The 12,738-nt window shown below is 44.4% G+C and overlaps 1 protein-coding gene and 1 non-coding gene across 3 annotated transcripts in view; both read right to left on the reverse strand.

Annotated features, from left to right (window-relative positions):
• Positions 1–12,738, reverse strand: part of LOC126418480 (uncharacterized) — a 102,678-nt gene that overhangs the window by 41,201 nt on the left and 48,739 nt on the right. The gene's annotated exons all lie outside the window — the stretch shown is intronic.
• Positions 10,467–10,541, reverse strand: Trnas-cga (transfer RNA serine (anticodon CGA)). The gene has a single exon. It is a non-coding gene; the product is annotated as a tRNA-Ser (tRNA).

The following is a 12,738-nucleotide window of genomic DNA, read 5'->3' on the forward strand; positions in this document are numbered from 1 at the left end:
AAAAAAAAAAAAAAAAAAAAAAAAAAAAAAAAAAAAATTCACTGCTGAACCGTCAGCATTCAAGGTGACGAGCTCCATCTTTTTCGAATCGTAGGTTCGATACTCGTTGAGCACGGAAAAATCACTTACTGTTACGTGATGGGAAAAACTAGGTAATGTAGCTTCGATAGAGTGAACCAGAAATCCCTCTAAAAATTTCAGAAGTTGTTCAGGGAAATTTTAGGAGGATATTTGTTTGAGGGACCTGTAGTATCCGTCGTAGTCGTTACAGAGTAGTGTCATTTCATTTGATCTCTTACCTCTCCCCTTCCCCCCCTCCCCCACCAACTTTTTTTTTTTTGGTCATCAGTCTACTGACTGGTTTGATGTGGCCCGCCACGAATTCCTTTCCTGTGCTAACCTCTTCATCTCAGAGTAGCACTTGCAACCTACGTCCACAATTATTTTCTTGACGTATTCCAATCTCTGTCTTCCTCTACAGTTTTTGCCCTCTACAGCTCCCTCTAGTACCATGGAAGTCATTCCCTCATGTCTTAGCAGATGTCCTATCATCCCGTCCCTTCTCCTTATCAGTGTTTTCCACATATTCCTTTCCTCTCCGATTCTGCACAGAACCTCCTCATTCCTTACCTTATCAGTCCACCTAATTTTCAACATTCGTCTGTAGCACCACATCTCAAATGCTTCGATTCTCTTCTGTTCCGGTTTTCCCACAGTCCATGTTTCACTACCATACAATGCTGTACTCCAGACGTACATCCTCAGAAATTTCTTCCTCAAATTAAGGCCGGTATTTAATATTAGTAGACTTCTCTTGGCCAGAAATGCCTTTTTTGCCACAGGGAGTCTGCTTTTGATGTCCTCCTTGCTCCGTCCGTCATTGGTTATTTTACTGCCTAGGTAGCAGAATTCCTTAACTTCATTGACTTCGTGACCATCAATCCTGATGTTAAGTTTCTCGCTGTTCTCATTTCTACTACTTCTCATTACCTTCGTCTTTCTCCGATTTACTCTCAACCCATACTGTTTACTCATTAGACTGTTTATTCCGTTCAGCAGATCATTTAATTCTTCTTCACTTTCACTCAGGATAGCAATGTCATCAGCGAATCGTATCATTGATATCCTTTCACCTTGTATTTTAATTCCACTCCTGAACCTTTCTTTTATTTCCATCATTGCTTCCTCGATGTACAGATTGAAGAGTAGGGGCGAAAGGCTACAGCCTTGTCTTACACCCTTCTTAATACGAGCACTTCGTTCTTGATCGTCCACTCTTATTATTCCCTCTTGGTTGTTGTACATATTGTATATGACCCGTCTCTCCCTATAGCTTACCCCTACATTTTTCAGAATCTCGAACAGCTTTCACCATTTTACATTGTCGAACGCTTTTTCCAGGTCGACAAATCCTATGAAAGTGTCTTGATTTTTCTTTAGCCTTGCTTCCATTATTAGCCGTAACGTCAGAATTGCCTCCTCGTCCCTTTACTTTTCCTGAAGCCAAACTGATCGTCACCTAGCGCATTCTCAATTTTCTTTTCCATTATCCTGTATATTATTCTTGTAAGCAGCTTCGATGCATGAGCTGTTAAGCTGATTGTGCGATATTTTTCGCACTTGTCAGCTCTTGCCGTCTTCGGAATTGTGTGGATGATGCTTTTCCGAAAGTCAGATGGTATGTCGCCAGACCCATATATTCTACACACCAATGTGAATAGTCGTTTTGTTGCCACTTCCCCCAATGATTTTAGAAATTCTGATGGAATGTTATCTATCCCTTCTGCCTTATTTGACCGTGAGTCCTCCAAAGCTCTTTTAAATTCCGATTCTAATACTGGATCCCCTTTGACTTCTAAATTGACTCCTGTTTCTTCTTCTATCACATCAGACAAATCTTCACCCTCATAGTGGTTTTCAGTGTATTCTTTCCACCTATCTGCTCTCTCCTCTGCATTTAACAGTGGAATTCCCGTTGCACTCTTAATGTTACCACCGTTGCTTTTAATGTCACCAAAGGTTGTTTTGACTTTCCTGTATGCTGAGTCTGTCCTTCCGACAGTCATTTCATTTTCGATGTCTTCACATTTTTCCTGCAGCCATTTCGTCTTAGCTTCCCTGCACTTACTATTTATTTCATTCCTCAGCGACTTATTATATACAATAACATACCAGAAAGAATAGTACACACTTTCAGAAGTTTCCAATTAACTCCAGATTGTTGCAACACTGTATATGGAGAACATGAAAGATTAAATTTTCAGATCAATAGCAGAAGCGGTTCTGAGGTACTGCGTATTGACCCAAGCTGAAACACCCATAACGGTACGTGGTGCAACCTCCACAGACGACAATGAAGGTCCTGCCTCTTGCATTGACTCGACCATACAGATGACGAGTACTTCCCTGGATACGTTATTCCACGCCTTCTCGACCTGATCACGTAGTTCTGTAAGACTTGTGGATTACAAGTTGCAAGAATACTTGTCGTTCCGTCGTATCCCACAGATTTCCTATTGGAGATGAGTTCGGAGATGGTCATCGTCATAAAAGCTGCTGTCTTGTCCAGAACAGTTGCCGTTGAGTTCCATGGGCAGTGTGTGGGCGAGCATTCCCCTTGCAAGAAGGCTAATAACATTCTGCTTTTACCAAATACTGATTAGTGTCTCCTCCGGAAACGCTAAAGGTGAACGAGAGTAGTAGCTCACCGCACTCCAGACCATAAAGCCTGGGGTGACGTTAGTGTATCTTAAACGAATGCCCTATACAGTGAGAGCTACTAACTATTGCCACCAAGAATAACTCCGAATGTATGATAGGAGCTGAAAAGTTTGTAGGAGAAATGTTGCATGGGACAACGGGGGCCATAGTATGACGTTGGTTTTTGGTTGATAGGTGTGGTAGCATCAAACATATGAAGGTCAGCTTTGTTTCTTTTTTAAATGGGATGCTGTAGTTTGGTACTTATTTTCTGTTAGCGGCTATCGAAACGAATGCAACGATGTGTAACAGTAAAGTATTTGAAGGTCAACGAAGGTCACAAAGGTGGCATGAACGTCCATTTACAGGAGGTTTTCGAAGTGATGACCACTGGTATCAATGCAGTGCTGCAATCTTCTTATAATGAATTAAGTGGTATTCCCCACTACTTCGGCGCTTATCGAAGTACATGCTCTGACAATTCCTCTCTTATATCGTGCAAATATTAAATATTCGCCGAATACGGCGTATCCATCTAATGTGTCATTGACATGTAAACACCATTATACGGTTTTGCAATACAACAATATGAACAGTAAGACTAGTATCGTCGAATCAAGCGAATGTGAATAATATATTCCTTTGAAGAACAAGTCGATGTGCTTCTCATTTACGGAGAATGCCAACGAAATTCAGTGAAAGCTAGAGACTCATACGATGAAAGATATCCTCAATGTACTCACCGTACACGTTGCACATTTAAATATGTGTATGATAAATTGAGAACAACTGGATCTTTAACGAATCAGAAACATATACGTCGAAGGAAAGTTACTAACGAGGAAACGGAAATTGGTATTCTTGCCACTGTGGTCCGCTGTCACTGTGTTAGTTGGCGTCAAATTGCAAGGGAATCTGGTATGAGCCAGAGTAGTGTTGTTCGTGTTCTGCATCGCCATAAATATCATCCTTACCATATCAGTCTCCACCAAGAATTAACTGGTACGGATTGTATGCGTCGCATTGAATTCGGACGATATTCTCAGCTTCAGATTCAGAGGGATGACACATTTATTAATTTGCTTTTATTGACTGACGAGGCTATATTAACGAACCATGGAAATGTTAATTTGCATAACATGCATTATTGGGTAACTGTGGAAATCCATGTTGGCTGCGGCAAGTTGCACACCAAAAACCGTGGTCGGTGAATGTATGGTGTGGGATTCTGCAGGACAGAATTATAGGCCCCTATTTCATCGAAGGAAACCTTAATGGTAGGAAGTACACCAAATTCCTGCAAGAAACATCAGGTCTGTTATTGGAAGAACTACCTTTAGGAACAGGGAAGAGAATACGGTATGAAGACGATGGATGTCCGGCACAATTTTCGCTGATGGCTAGAAATGAGTTGCAGAGACAATCCCCAACTCGTTGAATTGAACGCTTGTGACGTGGAGGCTCGTTCGCCTGACTTGAAACATTAGGTCTTTTACTGGAAGAACTACCTTTAGGAACAGGGAAGAGAATACGGTATCAAGACGATGGATGTCCGGCACATTTTTCGCTGATGGCTAGAAATGAGTTGCAGAGACAATCCCCAACTCGTTGAATTGAACGCTTGTGACGTGGAGGCTCGTTCGCCTGACTTGAAACATTAGGTCTTTTACTGGAAGAACTACCTTTAGGAACAGGGAAGAGAATACGGTATCAACACGATGGATGTCCTTTACATTTTTCACTGATGGCTAGAAATGAGTTGCAGAGACAATTCCCAAGTCGTTGGATTGGACGCTTGCGACGTGGAGGCTCGTTTACCTGACTTGACACCTCTTGGTTTTTTTCTCGTGGGGATTCGTTTTATAATGTTTCAACTACACCAGAAGATATACAGGAGAGAATTGTCAGAGCATGTGCTTCGATAAATTCCGATGTGATAAGGAATACCATTCAATGCATGATAAGAAGATTACATTATTGCATTGATACCTATGGGCATCACTCCGAACACTTTCCGTTAGCATCCCATTTAAAAAACCAAAGTTGACCCTCATATCTCTGACGCGACCCTACGTACCAACGTCATATTATGTCCCACAAGCTTTCCAGCTACTATCATACTGTCGGACTATACAAAAGATCCGTAATGGATAAGCATAAACTTTCGGAGTTATTCTAGGTGGCAATAGTTAGCTATGTCACTACGCTATCTGTTGGCGGACGACACTGAAACAGTTATCAGTACGTCTACTGTCCCACAGGTGGCATATGCCATCGTCGGATCCAAATCGACGTCGTCTTACTACCTTTTTTTCCGAGAGTGTATACTGCATTTAAAATATCTTCACAACAACCCGAATATCAAAGTTATGTGTCGTATTTCTTGCTCGGAAGAAAACTTTTGCCTTTCACTCGCGGTACTCCCTTCTGACAACAGTAACGTTCAGTTTACTCTTCGTCTTCATGCTTGGATTCAGTGCAACTTAGTTCTGTCTCTGGTTTGTTTTACCCACAGCACTACTTGTAGTTCAACACTGGTTCGCAGCCGTTTGGATAGGTTTCAGGAGTAGAAGAAAAGCTGGTCGATGTGCAGCTCCTGTGTGGTTTCACTGACTGCACACCAGCGGCACATAGACAGTATGCTGAGCTGTCCCCTTAGTAATACCAACTAAAACTCAATACAATCGTACACAGAAAAGCCAAAGAAACTCGTATACCTACCTAATATCCTGTAGGGCCTCCGCGAGCACGCTGAAGTGCCGCAACAGAACGTGGCAAGGACTCGGCTCATGTTGGAAGTAGTGTTGCAAGGAATTGATACCATCAATCCTGCAGGGCTCCCCAAAAATCCGTAAGAGTACGAGGAGGTGCAGATCTCTCCTGAACAGCACATTGCAAGGCATCCCAGAAATGCTCAATAATGGGGAGTTTGATTGACAGCGGAAGTATTTAAACTCAGAAGAGTGTTCCTGGAGAAACTCTGTAGCAATTCTGGACGTGTGGCGTGTCGCACTGCCCTGCTGGATTGCCCAAGTCTATTGGAATGCACAATGGACATGAATGGATGCAGATGATCAGACAGGATGTTTACGTACGTTTCACCTGTGAGAGTCATATACAGACGTATGGGGTCCCATATCTCCAACTGCACACTCTACCTTTACAGAGCCTCCACCAGTTTAAACAACCTACTGCTGACATGCAGGGTCCATGGATTCATGAGGTGTCTCCATACCCGTACACGTCCATCCACTCGATACAATTTGAAACGAGACTCGTCCAACCAGGCAACATGTCTCCAATCATAAACCGTCCTGTGTCACCGTTGACGGGCCCAGGCGAGGCGTAAAGCCTTGTGTCTAGCAGTCATCAAGGGTACACGAGTGGCTTTCGGCTCCGAAAGCCCATGTTGGAGATGTTTCTTGGAATGGTACTCACGCTGATACTTGTTGATGGCCCAGCATTGAATTCTGCAGCAATTTTCGGAAGGGTTGCATTTCTATCACGATGAACCAATCTCTTCAGTCATCGTTGATCCGGATCTTGCAGGAGCTTTCTTCGGCCGCAGCGCTCTCGAAGATTTGACGTTTTACCGGATTCCTGGTATTCACGCTACACTCGTGAAATGGTCGTACGGGAAAATCCCCACTTCATCGTTATCTCGGAGATGCTGTGTCCCATCGCTCGTGCGCCGACTATAACACCACGTTCACACTCACTTACGTCTTGGTAACCTGCCATTATAGTAGCAGTAACCGATCTAATGTTCGCCCCCGGTAGCTGAGTGGTCAGCCCGACAGAACGTCAATCCTAAGGGTTCGATTCCATGCTGGGTCGGAGATTTTCTCCGCTCAGGGGCTGGGTGTTGTGTAGTCCTAATTATCGTCATTTCATCCCCATCGACGCTCAAGTCTCCGAAGTGGCATCAACTCGAAAGACTTGCACCCAGTCAATGTCTGCCAGACGGGAGGAACCCAGCCACACGACATTCACATTCAACCGATATAATGACTGCGGCAGACGCTTGTTGTGTTACATGGGCGTTGCCGACCGCAGCGCCGTATTCTGCATGTCTAAATATTTGTGTATTTGAATACGCATGCCTAAACCAGTTTCTGTAACGCTCCTGTACAAATGTCTTACATTTTTTTAATGGTGTCACATTCGCTTACAGCTGCAACAGTTTTGTAGCGCTATTGCTTTTGTAGAACAAATAGCATGTTGAGAGGTTTCTTTGTGTTACGTGTAGGAAGATAAAAGGAAAACCGCACAGAAAAACCATCATTTCATTTGATTCACGTCTAGTCATGTGTCCAGAACCACCCCAGATCCATTAACCATTGATCACAGAGTAGCAAAGACAATCTTTTTGAATAAATTTTAACAAGATAGAACGTTGCTGTTAGTATGGTACAAATGATGGTTTGTGTTATACGCGTCACCTTCATAAGGTAGATTTTATAATATCTTTTTCTACCGCCATTGTTTTAGAGACTGTATATTATACAGTCCTACGAGACGAGCAGGAAGAGAATCTGTGAGGTTCTGGAAAGTACCGACAGGGATACGGGACCATAAAGCAATAGTTTTCTCAGTTGAGAATCCAGGGTGCTAACTGCCAACTTCAGAGGGTACCACACAGCCTTTATATACGGGGCATTTAACGGCCATTGGAGTAAACTCATGTTGATGCTCTTCGAATGACGCATGTGCATTGCGAGATGTGTGACACATTGCATTTCGCTGCCGGCTGAGGCCATCGTTCCGAGGAACGACAAACTACATGCAGGGACAGACATGACCCTCAGGGTGATCTACTGTGCCTTCCTGAATGACGAGATCACCCAGAGAAGTGCACGTAAACATTCCCCAGGCCATATAGCACTCCGTTCTGTCGCCTTGACTACATCTACATCTACACCCACGCTCCGTAAGCCCTGTGACGTTGTGTGGCGGAGGATACGTTGAGTACCTATATCCTCTCCCTTCTGTTCCAGTCTCGTGTTGGATGTGGAAAGAAAGATTGTCGGTATGCCTCTGTGTGGATTCTAACCTCTCTGATTTTCTCCTCATGGTCTCTTCGCGAGATATACGTAGGAGGGAGCAATATACTACTTGACTCCTCGGTGAAGGTATGTTCTCGAAACTTCAACAAAAGCCCGTACCGAGCTACTGAGCGTCTCTCTTGCAGTCTTTCACTGGAGTTTATCTATCATCTCCGTAACGCTTTCGCGATTACTAAATGATCCTGTAACGAAGCGCGCTGCTCTCCGTTGGATCTTCTCTATCTCTTCTGTCAACCCTATCTGGTACGGATCCCACACTGCTGAGCAGTGTTCAAGCAGTGGGCGAACAAGTGTATTGTAACCTACTTCCTTTGTTTTCGGATTGCATTTCCTTAGGATTCTTCCAATGAATCTCAGACTAGCATCTGCTTTACCGACGATTAATTTTATATGGTCATTCCATTTTAAATCACTCCTAATGCCTAATCCCATATAATTTATGGAATTAACTACTTCCAGTTGCTGACCTGCTATATTTTAGCTAAATGATAAAGGATCTTTCTCTCTATGTAGTCGCAGCACATTACACTTGTCTACACTGAGATTAAATTGCCATTCCCTGCCATGCGTCAATTCGTTGCAGATCCTCCTGCATTTCAGTACAATTTTCCATTGTAACAACCTCTCTATATACTACAGCATCATCCGCAAAAGCCTCACTGAACTTCCGATGTTATCGACAAGGTCATTTATGTATATTGTGAATAGCAACGGTCCTACGATACTCCCCTGCGGCACACTTGAAATCACTCTTACTTTGGAAGACTTCTCTCCATGACATGCTGCATTCTGCTGTCTAGGAACTCTTCAATTCAATCACACAATTGGTCTGATAGTCCATATGCTCTTACTTTGTTCATTAAACGACTGTGAGGAACTGTATCAAACGCCTTGCGGAAGTCAAGATACACGGCATCTACCTGGGAACCCGTGTCTATGGCCCTCTTGAGACTTGTGGAGGAATAGCGCGAGCTGGGTTTCACACGATCGTCTTTCTCGAAACCCGTGCTGATTCCTACAGATCAGATTTCTAGTCTCCAGAAAAGTCATTATATTCGAACATAATAGGCGTTGCAAAATTCTACAACTGATCGACGCTAGAGATATGCTATAGTTCTGCACATCTGCTCAACGTCCCTTCTTGAAAACGAGGATGACCTGTGCCCTTTTCCAAGATTGGTGTAGGATGTTTGCTTTTAGTCCGATCGAGCACGAAAGTTACTTATCTGGAAAGGCCTTCTGTCCCCCCTTATTGGACGTCGACTTCCGTTATTGGCGTATCCGTTGGAGATGAACAGCAATCAGCTTGACTGCTTTAACCAGACACCTGCTGCAGAGTCCCATACGCAGCAACGTACGCTGAATGGTCGTTGAAGTTACGTTACTGGTAGGCCCTTGATTCATACGGGCGGTCAGTTGCTCAACAGTTACACCTTTATTAGCCCTATACATTTCCACAGACGTCGTCCACCCCTGTCATCTATGGCCCATCCTACACTATAGTCGCGTCGGCACCGGCTTTGAATAGTGCCATTTTACCATGCATGGTATACTTTAACCACGTTAACAGTTTACAGACTTTCGGATATGATTCCTATTTTTGCCCGAAAGCCAACGATCATGAGGTTGTTTTAGGCGTCTGATATAACCCCCCGTTCCCACAATACAACAAAGACTACACTGTCCCGCCAATTTAACTTCTCCGCCCCGCCCCACTTCCCCCCCTCCCCCCTCTCCCCCCAGCCCAAGCCCTCCCCCAGCACGCTTTATGCACCCTCCATTGCTAGTGCTGCCACTTGTTACTGGTTAATTTACGTTGTTGTCGAACATAGGCGGTGATCACATTATTGTGACTGTACCGTGTACTGGTGGCCGAGCGGTTCTAGGCGCTTCAGTCTGGAACCGCGCGACCGTTACGGTCGCAGGTTCGTATCCTGCCTCGGGCATGGATGTGTGTGATGTCCTTAGATTTGTTAGGTTTAAGTAGTTCTAAGTTCTAGGGGACTGATGACATGAGATGTTAAGTCCCGTGTGCTCAGAGCCATTTGAACCATTTGTACCGTGTATTTTGTTGTAAATTTAGGCGGTATCATGATTACCTAATTTGCATGCCATCACACATTCGTCCATCGCTATTGGTTTACTATACAATCAAATGCAGCGCAAAGTAGGCTTACCCAGAATCTTGTATGTAGTAGTACATGGGATGTCATTAGTGTCGTGGGTATTGTGACTTCTCTAGCGGCACATTATGCGCCATGTCTACGCCGTTAACCAAGTGAGACCAGCTCGAACAACTCAGCTTGCCGCAACGGCCTTGGCCGGAACTCATTTTACCGCCCGCGAGAGGGTCACTGCGGCCAAGGCCGGCTGCTGCGTTCCGCCGTCTGCCGACCTTGACACGGCTGCCGTAGTGGGGGCGGCGGACGCCTCGGTCCGGGCCACGTGGCTTCTGAACGGACGGGGCGCTGTGGGACCCCGTCCTCTGAGCTCACCTTTGGAACCCAATACAGCCTGAAATATCGCTGAGGTTAATGTATTTACATCCTGAAATGAAGCCCATCGGCTCTTCAATCTCTAAGCTGTCCGATTTCCTTTCTCACGACTAGGAGCAGAGAGAAACATGCAGTTTCAGCATGAGATTTTCACTCTGCAGAGGAGTGTGCGCTGATATGAAACTTCCTGGCAGATTAAAACTGTGTGCCGGGCCGAGACTCGAACTCGGGACCTTTGCCTTTCGCGGACAAGTGCTCTACCAACTGAGCTACCCCAGCAAGACTCAGGCCCCGTCCGCACAGCTTTACTTCTGTCAGTACCTCGTCTCCCACCTTCCCTAACATCCCCAAGGCTGTGGTTAAGCCATGTCTCCGCAGTATCCTTTCTTTCAGGAGTGCTAGTTCTACAAGGTTCGCAGGAGAGCTTCTGTAAAGTTTGGAAGGTAGGAGACGAGATACTGGCAGAAGTAAAGCTGTGAGGAGGGGGCGTTAGTCGTGCTTGGGTAGCTCAGTTGGTATAGCATTTGCCCGCGAAAGGCAAAGGTCCCGAGTTCGAGTCTCGGTCCGGCACAAAGTTTTAATCTGCCAGGAAGTTTCAACATGCAGTTTGCCTTAAAATACGCGGGAACTCTTTGTGTATGCATGACAGGGATGACACAGACGACAGAACCCTAGGGATCCTGCTGAGACTGAGGACTTATTTTGATGCTAGAAATGGCGTCCTTTTCGTAGAAATAATACCGAGTAATCGCTCTTTTTTTTTCTCTACTGGCTTGATGTCACACAGGTGGAAAACACCGCCGGTGGAGTGAGACGTGTGGCGTTTGCGTCATGAATGAGGAGAATGCGTAATCACCCCATAAGGCTTAACGTCGTATGACAGTGCCCAGAAACGCAGTCGCTTACCACCCTGTCTGACAACGTGGTAATGCGACTGGAGGCAGTTGTTTATGAAGGTCGCCGATTAAATTGGAAGATGTATGTTCCGTAATTGGATTCTCCGTCGAATCCCGCGTGGTGACCTGAAAATGCTGGAAATGTCCACGTAGCTGTCGAGAAGACTAGCGGAGGACTTGAGGGCTGTACTTGTGCGTATCGCACGTGGTGTCGAGACGAACGGTACAAGAACTGCGACGCTAGCTGAGACATAGTTTCCGTTTTTCGTTTATGATTCCAGAAACAAACCACGTGGCAGTTCAGTGAAAGAACGCAGACTGGCCATCGCCAAAGCGAATTATTTTTGAGTGCCAGTGTTGAAAAATGATAGTGGGTTTTGGGACAGCGAAGATGTAATCCTTACTCATTGCCTTCCGAAGGGCACTATGATTACAGTAGTGACAAAACGATGTATCATAAACAATCTCCTTCGAGCAATCCAAAAAAACGGCGGAGAATGACTGGACTGCTCTTTTATCAGGAAACTGTCCCGACGAATCAGGAGGACGCGACGCACATTCTTAATCACCTCGGCTATTAGCCTTTTTTTTTTTTTTTGGACTACAGAACCACGCGGTGATGGCATATCTTCTAGTCAAGCTTCCCATCTTCTAGTCATGTTACAACTGCATGAACAATTTTCCAGTAGTCAAAACAGACCCATAAAACTTCGTTCGTAAGAGCCACTCAGTCATGATGTCGACGTTACGAGAAGATTAGATTAGATTAAGGTTTCGTTACATAGACCCAAAAAAATCAGATGATTCTGGAACAAATCAGAGAGTACAAGATAAAAAAAATAAAACATTTGAATATAATAGTCACTACCCTCTTCAATTCTCAGGAGATTGTCAAAGTAGGTGAATACATTACAGTAAAATGGAACTGCTGAAGTATACAGAATTAATACATTGTCGGAATGAAATACGGTTATTCACTTTAAATACACTTATCATACACAAGTTCTAATCTTGAGTATTGCGGCCAAATGGTATCAAAACTGAAATCTAACAGACATGTTTACTAAAAAAAAATTAAAATGGCTCTGAGCACTATGGGACTTAACATCTGAGGTCATCAGTCCCCTAGAACTTAGAACTACTTAAACCTAACTAATCTAAGGACATTACATACATCCATGCCCGAGGCAGGATTCGAACCTGTGACCGTAACAGGCACGCGGTTCCGGACTGAAGCGCCTAGAACCGCTCGGCCACCGCAGCCGGCCATGTTTACAAAAGCTGGTGTAACTGTCCCATTTAAGATATTCATGTATAGTGTAGAAGGAGTTTCCTATCAAACTCGGTTTAAACTGTGTGTTATTTGAAACCAAGTTTCTAATGGCTGCTGGCAATTTACTGAAAATGTGTCACCCCGAATATTGGACCCCTTTTGGACCAAGGTAAGTGATTTTAGGTCTTCAGGTAGATTGTTCGTATTCCTAGTATTGCCACAATGTATTATTAGCAACAAATTTCATTAAGGAATAAATTTACTGAGAAGCATTGGTAAGCATTGGTTGGAATACGAAGTTCCTTGAA

Source organism: Schistocerca serialis, chromosome 9, assembly GCF_023864345.2.
Source record: "Schistocerca serialis cubense isolate TAMUIC-IGC-003099 chromosome 9, iqSchSeri2.2, whole genome shotgun sequence".
Taxonomy (NCBI): domain Eukaryota; kingdom Metazoa; phylum Arthropoda; class Insecta; order Orthoptera; family Acrididae; genus Schistocerca; species Schistocerca serialis.